Raw genomic sequence first — 11,096 nt, 5'->3', positions numbered from 1 at the left:
GGGGGGCGGGAGGAGACAGAGGGATGGGAGGCACCAGGATGGGGCAGAGGAGGGGAGTCTGTATCCACTCTTGATAAACCAACTCTTGACAAGGCATAAAAATCAGAAAACCCTGATGAAGTCCAAAAGATGTCAGTTAACTGTCCCAAGCTTGGTAAATCTAATTGGCAGCTCTCCCAGGCTGCAGTCCAGCTGCCCTGTCTTTCCTGAAAATGACAACTGATCATGGGTGCCAAGAGTTCCTGATTGGCTCACAGTATGAAAGCACTTCTTGACTCCAACAGACAAGTTCTTATGTCACCTCATTCCTTTTCCTCAGCTGTGACCCAGAGAGGGGGACTGACTTTTCTACGAACAGGCAGGCCTTCCAGGCCCAGGCCAGTGCTCAGCCCGTGCACCATACTGAACACTTCCCCATCTTCATCACGCGCTTGATGTACTTACACGGGATAATGAACGATGGCAAATGGTAACAAGTCAGCGATGAAAGAGAAGATGAAAAAAGGGAGAAAAAAGACGGACTCTGATTTACTGAGGAATCTCAACAGGCTTATGCTTAACATACATTGTCCCTATTTCTGAAAGTTACTAGGGTAGCGGTTCATACCCTCATTTTATACAAAGTGGAGGTAATTAATTTGCCCAAGATTATACTGCTGGTAAGTGACAGAATGGAGATTTAAACCTTGATCCGTCTGATTCCACAACCTGTTCACTTCCCGTCGTACCATGCTGCCCCTGCTTGGTAAATATTCCCGCTGATCTTTTCCTGACGAATTGTTTCTCGATGAGAATTTATTTTAGTGACAATTTTTTAAATGATTAACTGTAATTAAAACACAGATTCCACCTCTATGATTAGGTGTAGTTTGGAAAGTGGCCATGTTAGAAAGTAACATATGAGATTCATTTGCAAAGTCAGATGTATAATGTAAATTGGAGTAGAACAATATTATTCCATATAACTGGAAAATTACATCTCAGCCCATGAAAGAACCATCACTCAAAGCTGTGGTGCTTTTTTTTTTGCCAATGAGAAACAATACAGTTTATCCCTTGAGACTGCCAACCTGACTGTAGTTATAACATTGTTAAAACACCGTAAGGTTATGTCCCGATTAGAACTGCCTGACCATTTAATATCCTTTGCTTGTATTAATTTGGGGATGTTTTCTTCTACAAGAATTAACTTCGCTGAAACGGTGAGGAAGGAAACGAGGAATCCCCAAACCCAATTTCTCTATAACAGTGTGCCTTTATACTTTTGTCCTTTGGGGAGACCAGATAGTTATCTCCAAGGCATGTTTTGAGCCAGAATTCTGCTAGGTGCATGAGCCCCACACATCCCAAATTGTTAACTAAATATTTGGGAAGTTCACAAACCTTGCTATTCGTTAAAATTATCACAGGTCCAAAGGAAAAGATATGTTTCCCTAAAGGTCAACCTTTAGAATGCTTCTTAATTACTTATATAACTGAACCAAGTAAGCCATGTAATTAATACCCAGTGCAGAGGACTCATGTGTATCAGTTGAAGGTGGCCGGGGGCTACAGATATCCAATAAATAGTGCTGTTAGGGAATGTTAGCAGAGTTTAAACTAAATTTCTATAATAGATAATACAGAACACTCAGGCTTTTGAAATCCATCAGGATAAAAGGTGCCATACTCAGTTACGAATTTGGAAGTCGTGGAGTCCTTAGTATCCTACTTTTCAGCTCATTTTGGACTTTTCCTCATGTACATGTATCTCATCACAGAGAATTCAGTGTTCTAGCAAGCCCTTATTTGATGCCCTCCCCCTTTGCTTAAGCCCAGACGAAGTTCGTTTAAAGTAATGGATACAGTCTTAATGTTCCCACAGCCTCCACTTTCTCTTGGTTCAATATTTTATAAAATATCCCCATGCATAAGAAGGAAATGTTAATTATTCACTTCACAGGGACATGTAAGTAACTAAGAAATGAAAGAACTCACTAAAATTAAACCATGCCAATTTCATCTCATTGATGTTTTTGAACACTGTATTTCTTAGAGTCAACCAGCGATGATGTCACCCAACTGTCATAATATGTAGTCTCTTCGCGTTATCTAGATCATGAGTGTATAATGAAAAATTCTACTAAATCATTTACAAGGACAGCCTTCTCAACATCTTTCATTCAACCAAGATTTATTTAGCACCTGTTGGACCCACACTGAACTCTGGGAGAGGTGACTACATAAAAGTGGGAAAGGGAAAGACCAGTGTGGGGATAGGAACAGGACAGACGGGATAATGACCACCCAGCTGGAGAGAATAAGTAAATGGAGGACAGGATTGAGTCTCTAGTTGATAAGATGATATGGGATATTTTTTTTCTAAAACACTCAAGTTTCCCAAAGATGGCAGGCTGAGCCCAACAACCAGGCTTCCGGCCCCGGAGGCAGTGGGGCTGCCCAGGCCCTGAGAAGAAATCTGGGCAGACAGCAAACCTGCTGTGGGGAAACCATCCTAGCGTTCACATAGCATCGTGTGCTCGTCCAGCAGCAGGCCGGTAGGATGGGACCGCCTGGATTCTGTGGGGGACAGCACCACACTGTGCCCCCAGAGAACTGAGATGCCGCTGGGGCACCAATAGTTCACAGGCACGAGAAGAGCAGAGGGACGGCAAATCGGGAGATAACCCCAGGGAATAACAGATGGGTTTATCACGCTAAAACCCAATGGTATCCCCAGCTCATACCCCTGAGGGGGCAACTGTTAGGTAGGAAGATATTTCCTAACAAAGGCATCAGATCCCAAGCAAGGTGAAGACCTTCTCGTTATTAAAAATGTGTAACGAGAGGCTGGCTGAACACGTCAGGGACAGAGCGAAGGAAATTTCCCTATTTGGGGAAATGAGGGCAGGTGGCCCCCAGGGTTCCTTTCAAATCAAATAGTCTCAGCACATAGTGCTGTGCAATATGGTAGCCACCAGCCACGTGTGGCTATTTAAATTTACATTAATTGAAGTTAAATAAAAGGAAAGATTCAGCCCCTCGGTCACCGTAGCCACATTGCTAGTACTCAGTAGTCACATGTGACTGGTGTTTACCATACTGAACAACAAAGATATAAAACCTGCCCGTCACTACAGAAAGTTCTGTGGGACTGCGTGGTTCTATACACGTGTATAGACTGCGTGTCTATACAAGAAATAGACAAGCTGTTTCTTGTCTATTTTAATATATTGAGCTCTACTAGATTTGGGCTTTACCCCAAGAAGGTAACATCGTGTTGTGATGTCCCAGCGCTTAGAGGTGTCAGAGCCAGGTGGTGCCCCGGTGAGAGCTGAGCCTCCGTGGGAATGCCTGTTTTCTGCCACCTACTCACGACATGGCATCAAATAAACCATTTCACCACTCATATCTTCTAGTTCTTCCTTTAGAAAAATATCTTGCCGAGTTATTGTGAAGAGTAAATTCTTTAAAGTACCTAGCGTTCAAAAAGCACAACTAATTTTTGACTAGAAACACAAGAACTAGCCTGGGATTTTGCCCAGATTCTCACCCACCATTTATCAGTACTTGCCATGCCTGGGGCCTTTCTCTGGGCGCAGAGCGCGCAGTGTTTCCCTGGATCTTCCCGTCCGCCCTGGCTCTGGCCCCTCCAGGGAGCCTGCTCAGCTCCCACTCTGCCTTTTGTACCTGACTAACCATGAGCTGCCCAGGCAGTACCCAGCACAGCACTTCCATTCACACTCTGAGCTTTGGGCCGAAGCTCTCGCTCGGACAGTAACCCTCACCTGTGATTCTCATTTATGAAAGAGGGCTGCCAAAATTTTCTCCTGCTCACACTGATTTGTAAATTACAATGTTGTGGCACCTCTGGGAGCTGCCGCTGGGTGCCAGCGGATTCAGAAGTTGGCGATGCATGGTATTATCTGCTACAGCCAGCCGCACAGCTGGTGGCAATCAGACGGGCCCCCCTCCCCCCGACAACAGGTACCGTTTGCACGTTACCTGAGGCACTCCTGCATCCTTCACCTTCTCCTGCCTTTGACCAAACGGCAAGAGCTTTCTAGAGAGGCCCTTGGAGTATTCACTACGGGTTATTTTGGGGCAGTGTTTACTTCAGCCCTATTCACTGAGAAGAGTGGGCACCTTCCTGCTGCCCATGAAAAAAATCAATGTGCCAATGGATGGGTGTCAATGAGAGACTTAGCACACCATTCTGAGTTGGAAATAAGAGTCACCTGCTTAGATAAGAGGCAGTAATCTCATGGAATAATAACCAGCACGTACGTTGTAGTCTTCTGTTTTAACGTAACTGGTATTACCAAAAACATGCAGTCTGGCCACATTTGTTTACTTTCCAAACGTCAAAAGCCGTATTTTCTCACACTGTTCTCCGAAACCAAGTGTTCTTTGGCCAACTTTGAGGCCTAGAAAGAGATGGCTTCAGCCCCACAAGCCAGAAAAATGCCACTGGTGGCAGGCCAGTTGGAAAGCTTGCTTTCCAGAATAGGCCTTTCTAGAAAAGCTTACAAGCCAGGGCTCCCTAATACAGACCCTCAGAGGAAGAGAGTCTCCAGGCCTGGAGCATCTCGGGAAGGTTACTTGTAGTGCCGGGGCTGCCCAGAAGCAGAAGTGACGAGCTTGCACGTCTGGCTGACTTTGGAAGTAACCCTACCTTGGGAAGACCGTTGGATGGGGTGGAGGGGAGCTCAGATGCAGGAAGGCAGGGCACACACCCGTCCACCTAATTCAGTGCTCTTAGCCTGCGGCTGTGGACAGATAGGACAAGTAGTCCCCAAGAATGGACTCTAGGGGGTCGTGAACTCCTGAATTTAACACATTGAGGAGGGGGTTGTTGGTGTTCATCCTGTTCTGGAGAAAAGTCCCTAGCTTTTAGCATGTCCCCAAAAGACATAAAGGGCTACTAACAAGTTTAAATTATGATATCCTTAAAATTAGGTAGCTTTTTCCCCAGATGATCCAGCAATCCCACTCCTGGGCATATATCTGGAGAAAAACGTAACTCAAAAAGATACACACACCCCAGTGTTCATTGCAGCACTCTTTACAATAGCCAAGACATGGAGGCAACCTAAATGTCCATCCACAGATGAATGGATAAAGAAGATGTGGCACACATCTACAATGGAATATTACTCGGCCATAAAAAAGAGTGAAATAATGCCATTTACGGCAATATGGATGGACCTAGAGATTATCATACTAAGTGAAGTCATATGATACCACTTATATGTGGAATCTAAAAAAAGGATACAGATGAACTTATTTATAAAACAGAAATAGACTCACAGAGATAGAAAGAAAACTTATGGTTACCAAAGGGGATGGGAGAGAGGGATAAATTAAGAGTTCGGGATTAAAATATACACACTACCATACGTAAAACTGATAACCAACAAGGACCTACTGTATAGCACAGGGAACTAATACTCAATATCTTGTAATAACCTATAGTGGAAGACAATGTTAAGAAAGACGAGATAGATAGATAGATATAATTGAATCACTTTACTGTACACCTGAAACTAACACAACATTGTAAACCAACTATATTTCAAGAAAGAAAAATTTTTAATTAGCTTTTTCCTTAAAAAGTTAAAGTTGATGACTTTCTTTCTTCCTTGTAACACCTCATTAGAAAAGCCTTTTGGGTTATAACCTTAGAATACTTTGAGGAATGGGGAATTTGAAAAGAATTATCATTGTGGGTGCCTGTTAGCTGAAATAGATGGATCCTGTGTTGGAACTTGGAGATCCTGTTACAAAGTAAAGAGTGTGATAGGATTTATCGTAAAGGAGCTCTTCCTGAGTTATCAATTCAAGTAACAAAAAGTGAGGTTCTGCTGTGTACAAGGGCTGAAGCTGAGATGAGAGGGGAATTCAGAGATTTGTAAAATAGCTCATGCTCTTAGAGAGTCTGTAGTCTAGTGGGACACTGGGCGGTTAGATAAATAGAATACAAGGCAAAGTAAGAAGGAGTAATGAAGATACCTGAACAAGGAATAGGGAGGTTGATAGGAAGAAAAATTCCAACCTGGGGTTTAGGAGAGGGAAGATAAAGAAGAAAGGTTTCCCCATTTGAAACACTATGTCTCTGAAGCTTTAGTATCATTTCTTTGGAAGCATATTGGTAGGGATTTCTCTTAGCTTTTGCCCATTGTTACTAATCTCTCAGTAATTGAGCTCTGTATCTCCCATGCCCGACTTAGTGCCTAACAAACACCATTTATGTATGTATGGATGTATGGATGGACGGATGGGTGATGGATGGGTGGCTGGATAGGTGAGTGGGTGGGTGGATGGATGAATTAATAGGCAAGTGGGTGGGTGGGTGGGTGAGTGGACTGATGGATGGATGGATCACAGGCAGGAGAGAGGAAAGGCACAGAGAGAGGGAGAGAAGAATAGAATTCACAACATCATAGTAGTTGTTTCACCAGCCAGCTCAGTTCAGAGTCTTGTGGGAGAGGAGTTTAGAAAGGTAAACATCTACATGGATCGGAAGTCTGGGCACAGTCTAGCTCAGCTGAGTGGCGTGCTCCAGGCCTTCCAAGGCTGAAATGAAGATATCAGCTGGGCTGGGCTCTCATCTGCAGCCTCTGGGGAAGATTCCACTTCCAAATGAATTTAGGCAGATAGCGGAATTCAGTTCCCTGCAGCTGTACAACTGAGGTCCTTGCATCTGCAAGCCAACAAACGTCCTATCAAACCTTTGATCGCGCTCTGAATCCCTCTGACTCTCTCTGCCACATCTCTCTGACTTTCTCTTCTGCCCTCAGCCAGGAGAAAACTCTTCTTTTACTTTTTCATTTTATTTTGCTATGGTAACATAGACATAACACAGACATAACACCCCTCTTCTTTTAAGGGCTCATGCGATTACAGTGGGTCTGCCCAGATTAATCCAGTATAATCTACCTATTTTAAGGTCACTGATTAGTAACGTCACTGACATCTGCAAAGTCCCTTTTGCCATAAAACAGAACATATTCACGGGTGTGACAGCAGGGGTTAGAGATCGTGGGAGTCAAAATTATGTCTACCATAATAGTTAACAACAGAGTGCATATAAATAGTAAATTGGTGAGGAGGGCACTTTTAGTGACAGTCCTGCCATTCAAAGGCATGCAGTCAGTTTTAGGAAGATAAAGTACAGCTTTGGATCCAGACAGCTCTGTTCAAACCCTGTGTTTTACAGATTAGGCAACTTTGAGTGAGTTATTTAACCTCTCTCTGCCATGGGCTCCTCCTTTGTAATATGGTGGTAATAACAATCCCTATCATGTAAGGGTCTTGAGAGGATTAAATGGGTGAATGTAATATAAAAGATGTAGAACAACGCTTGGAAAGGGAGCATTATATATTATATAATGTCTCAATAAATGCTCTAATTATTACTATTAAGTGTGAAAACATGGTGGTACCAACATGAACTGAAACAAGGCAGCAGATTTAAGAGACATTGCAGAAGTTACCGTCAGAGGACACAATTTCGTCTAGTCAGGCTTTTGAGGAAGTGAAATCCTACAGCATCTGTACTCGTTTCCTATGGCTGCTATAACAAGTAACTGCAAATCTAGTGGCTTAAACACAAATTTATTATCTTACAGCTCTGGGGATCAGAAGTCTGAAATGGGTCTCACTGAGCTAAAATCCTATCAGCAGGGCTGTGTCCCTTCTGGAGGCTCTAGGGGAAAATGCATTTTCTTGCCAATTTTCCAGCTTCTAGAGGCTGCCTGTACTCCTTGACGCCTGGCTCCCCCTTCACCTTCGGAGCCGGCAATCACATCGCTCTATCATCTCTGCTTCTGCGGTCACGGTCACGTCGTCTTCTCTGACTTTCCTGCCTCCCTCTTTCACTTACAAAGACCCCTGTAATCACATTGGGTTCATCTGGACAATCCAGGATAATCTCCCATCTCAAAATCATTAACTTAATCACCTCTGCAAAGTCCCTTTTGCCATGTAAGGTAACATTGTCACAGTTCCCCTGGCTTAAAACGTGGGCATCTTTGGCGAGCCATTATGCCACCTGACACGGAATCTACCACCTCATCTGTGATATGTTTTTTTAACCTAATCATTTTTGAAACGTTGTATGAAAAGTGTGTGAAATCATCTGCCCAGGGCATATCAGCTAAATGAGATCAATGTACGTACTCAGTGGTCCTGGAGACTTCTTTCACGTGGAGATGGACTAAAAGGGCATCAATTTCTGTGTTTGTTAGATTATTTTCAACTATTTGACCATTTAGACTATTTAAACTATGTTAGTCTATTTTAAGCCATTTTAAACTATTTTAAACTATTGGGTCTAGATTCCTCTTTGCCTATGTGTTATATATTTGCTGCTTTTTTAAAATTTAGAATGTTTAATATTCACTTAAACTTACACTAAAATGCCAATTCTTCATATCACTTGAAGACATCTTTCCAATATCTATATGTAAATACATACATTTTACACATTTGCAATTAACATGTTGCATGTATTTTTGCCTTTTGTTGCACATAATATAATTTTTAAATCAAATACTTGTGAGCACTAACTACATGTCAGGCACTCTGTTAAAGACTAGGCATACAGGGCTTCCCTGGTGGCGCAGTGGTTGAGAGTCCGCCTGCCGATGCAGGGGACACGGGTTCGTGCCCCGGTCCGGGAAGATCCCACATGCCGCAGGGCGGCTGGGCCCGTGAGCCATGGCCGCTGAGCCTGCGCGTCCGGAGCCTGTGCTCCGCAACAGGAGAGGCCACACCAGTGAGAGGCCCGCGTACCGCACACAAAAAAATAAAAGTATATTCAAAAAAAAAAAAAAAAAAAAAGACTGGGCATACAAAGTTGAAAAATGCAACTTCTATCCTCAAGGATTTCTTACCATAGTGGGAGAGAGGAGGGATGCTGATGGTAAGAATTTTTATTTTTTTATTTTTATTGGAGTATAATTGTTTTACAATGTTGTGTTAGTTTCTGCTGTACCATGAAGTGAATCAGCCATGTGTATGCATATATCCCCTCCCTCTTGGACCTCCCTCCCACCCCACCCCCCCATCCCACCCACCTAGGTCATCACAGAGCACCGAGCTGAGCTCTCTGTGCTATACAGCACGTTCCCACTAGCTAGCTACTTTACACATGGTAGTGTATTTATGTCAAACCTAATCTCCCAGTTCATCCCACCCTCCCCTTCCCCCGCGATGTCCACATGTCCATTCTCTACATCTACGTCTCTATTCCTACCCTACAAATAGGTTCATCTGTACCATTTTTCTAGATCCCACATATATGCGTTAATATACGGTATTTGTTTTTCTCTTTCTGGCTTACTTCACTCTGTGTGACAGACTCTAGGTCCATCCACATCTCTACAAATGACCCAGTTTCGTTCCTTTTTATGGCTGAGTAATATTCCCTTATATATATGTACCACATCTTCTTTACCCATTCAAAAGGAAAAAACATGTTTAAAATATATAGAATTGCCTAGGCTTGGAGGTTGAATGACTTGGTTGTCAGGAAAGAGAAGACTAGAAATGAAGACCAATTTATGGTTTGAAAAATTGGATGCATGCCAGTATCTCCAATTGAGACAGGTAATCTGGGAGAAAAAATAAGCTGGGATGGAAAAGATGATTTAGTTCTAGACATCTTGAATCTGATGTGCCTATAGAATATCCAGTTGAAGGTGACCCATAGGCAAGCCTTCACTTAACTGAATATTACTTAGGAGGATATTATAATAATTCAGACAAGAGATGATTGTGGTTCAGACTAAGCTAGAAGCAATAAAGATGGAGAGAAATAAATGTATCTTTCTACCATATCTTTAAGGTGCCAGGTTGGTCAAAAGTCCTCAGGTGAGGAAGACAGAAAAGTGAAGCCAGCTGAATTTATAAGTCTGGAGTTCAGGAAGCTGTCAGGGCTGGAGAAAGATCAGCTGGGAGTTATCACGTAGAAGGTAGAGGAAAGTTTGAGTGAATGAGATCACATTGGGACATGTATGTTAGAAGGTGAGGCAGCACAGACCAGTTTCCTAGGTTACACAGATATTCAAGCACAGACAGGTAGCAAAGGAAAACCATGCTAATGAGTCAGCAAGATCAAAACAGCGTGGAAGTAAAGGGAGATCAGGATTTCAAGAAATAGGAAAAGTTGAACAAGGTCAACTACCAAAGTGGGGTCGAGTCAGACCTGGAATGAAGAGTCTATCAATGAATCTGGTAATTAAGAAGTAACTATTGATTTTGCCAGTAGTTTCATAATTATCATAACGTATTATTTTGTATATATACATTGTATGCATATATATGCTTATCACTTTAATAAATGCTTATTATTTTTAATGTCTAGCAGTTTAATAAAAATATTGTGGCTATTAAAGTATGCTAACACACCATGGTTAGAATACTGATTTCTCAATTATTTCACACTTGAATTTTTTTTTACATTTTTCACCATTATGAATAATGCCTTAAATGTCTTTTTCAATAAAATGTGGGCAGTTTTTTCTGGTTAGTACTCCCAAATATTATGCACTCGTCTTAAATTCAAAAAAAAAAAAGAAGTGCAGGTAAATCTTAGTATCTTCAAATAATTTAAAAATTCTGATTTTGAATAATTATTCTGCAGAGACTTGTTTACCCTCTCCGTTGTTTTCAGATGGAGACAATCACAAACATTTGGACTATGGTCTAGCATGGAACGCACACTTCCAAAGCCAGCATTTCCTCAGTATATTACATCCTGAAGTCCTCTATTGATGCAGCATTATAGTGAATAATCTCCAGAGGAATCTGTTTCCTTTCTCTACATTACAAACCATTTAACACCCATTAGTAATAGGTTTCTTCACTTGCAAAGGACTAAAGTAATTTCCCATTTATTAGCTATTTTTGTTGACCTCACTTCACTAGAGATCCTCAATCTAAGTTTTATTTTAGCAATCACAATTCTCTCATCTAATTAACAAAAAAATTGGGCCATTGCCTCAGTGGCCTGCATTCAACCCTATTTTGACTGGCGATTTTCTAATAATATCTCATGCTCCTTTCCACCCCTGTACTTGTAACAGTAGTTTCTGTTCCATTGAGTTCATTCT

At 42.1% G+C, this 11,096-nt stretch overlaps 1 protein-coding gene and 1 pseudogene across 6 annotated transcripts in view; one reads left to right on the top strand and one right to left on the bottom strand.

Annotated features, from left to right (window-relative positions):
- DLGAP1 (DLG associated protein 1) overlaps window positions 1-11,096 on the top strand; it is a 325,804-nt gene that overhangs the window by 13,976 nt on the left and 300,732 nt on the right. The window lies entirely within an intron of this gene.
- The window catches only part of LOC103069376 (cytochrome c oxidase assembly protein COX11, mitochondrial-like), a 10,997-nt pseudogene continuing 5,616 nt past the window's right edge, over window positions 5,716-11,096 (bottom strand).

The sequence above is a fragment of the Lipotes vexillifer genome, unplaced genomic scaffold, assembly GCF_000442215.2.
Source record: "Lipotes vexillifer unplaced genomic scaffold, Lipotes_vexillifer_v1.1 scaffold429, whole genome shotgun sequence".
NCBI lineage: Eukaryota > Metazoa > Chordata > Mammalia > Artiodactyla > Lipotidae > Lipotes > Lipotes vexillifer.
This window is presented reverse-complemented; position numbering and strand designations above follow the sequence as displayed.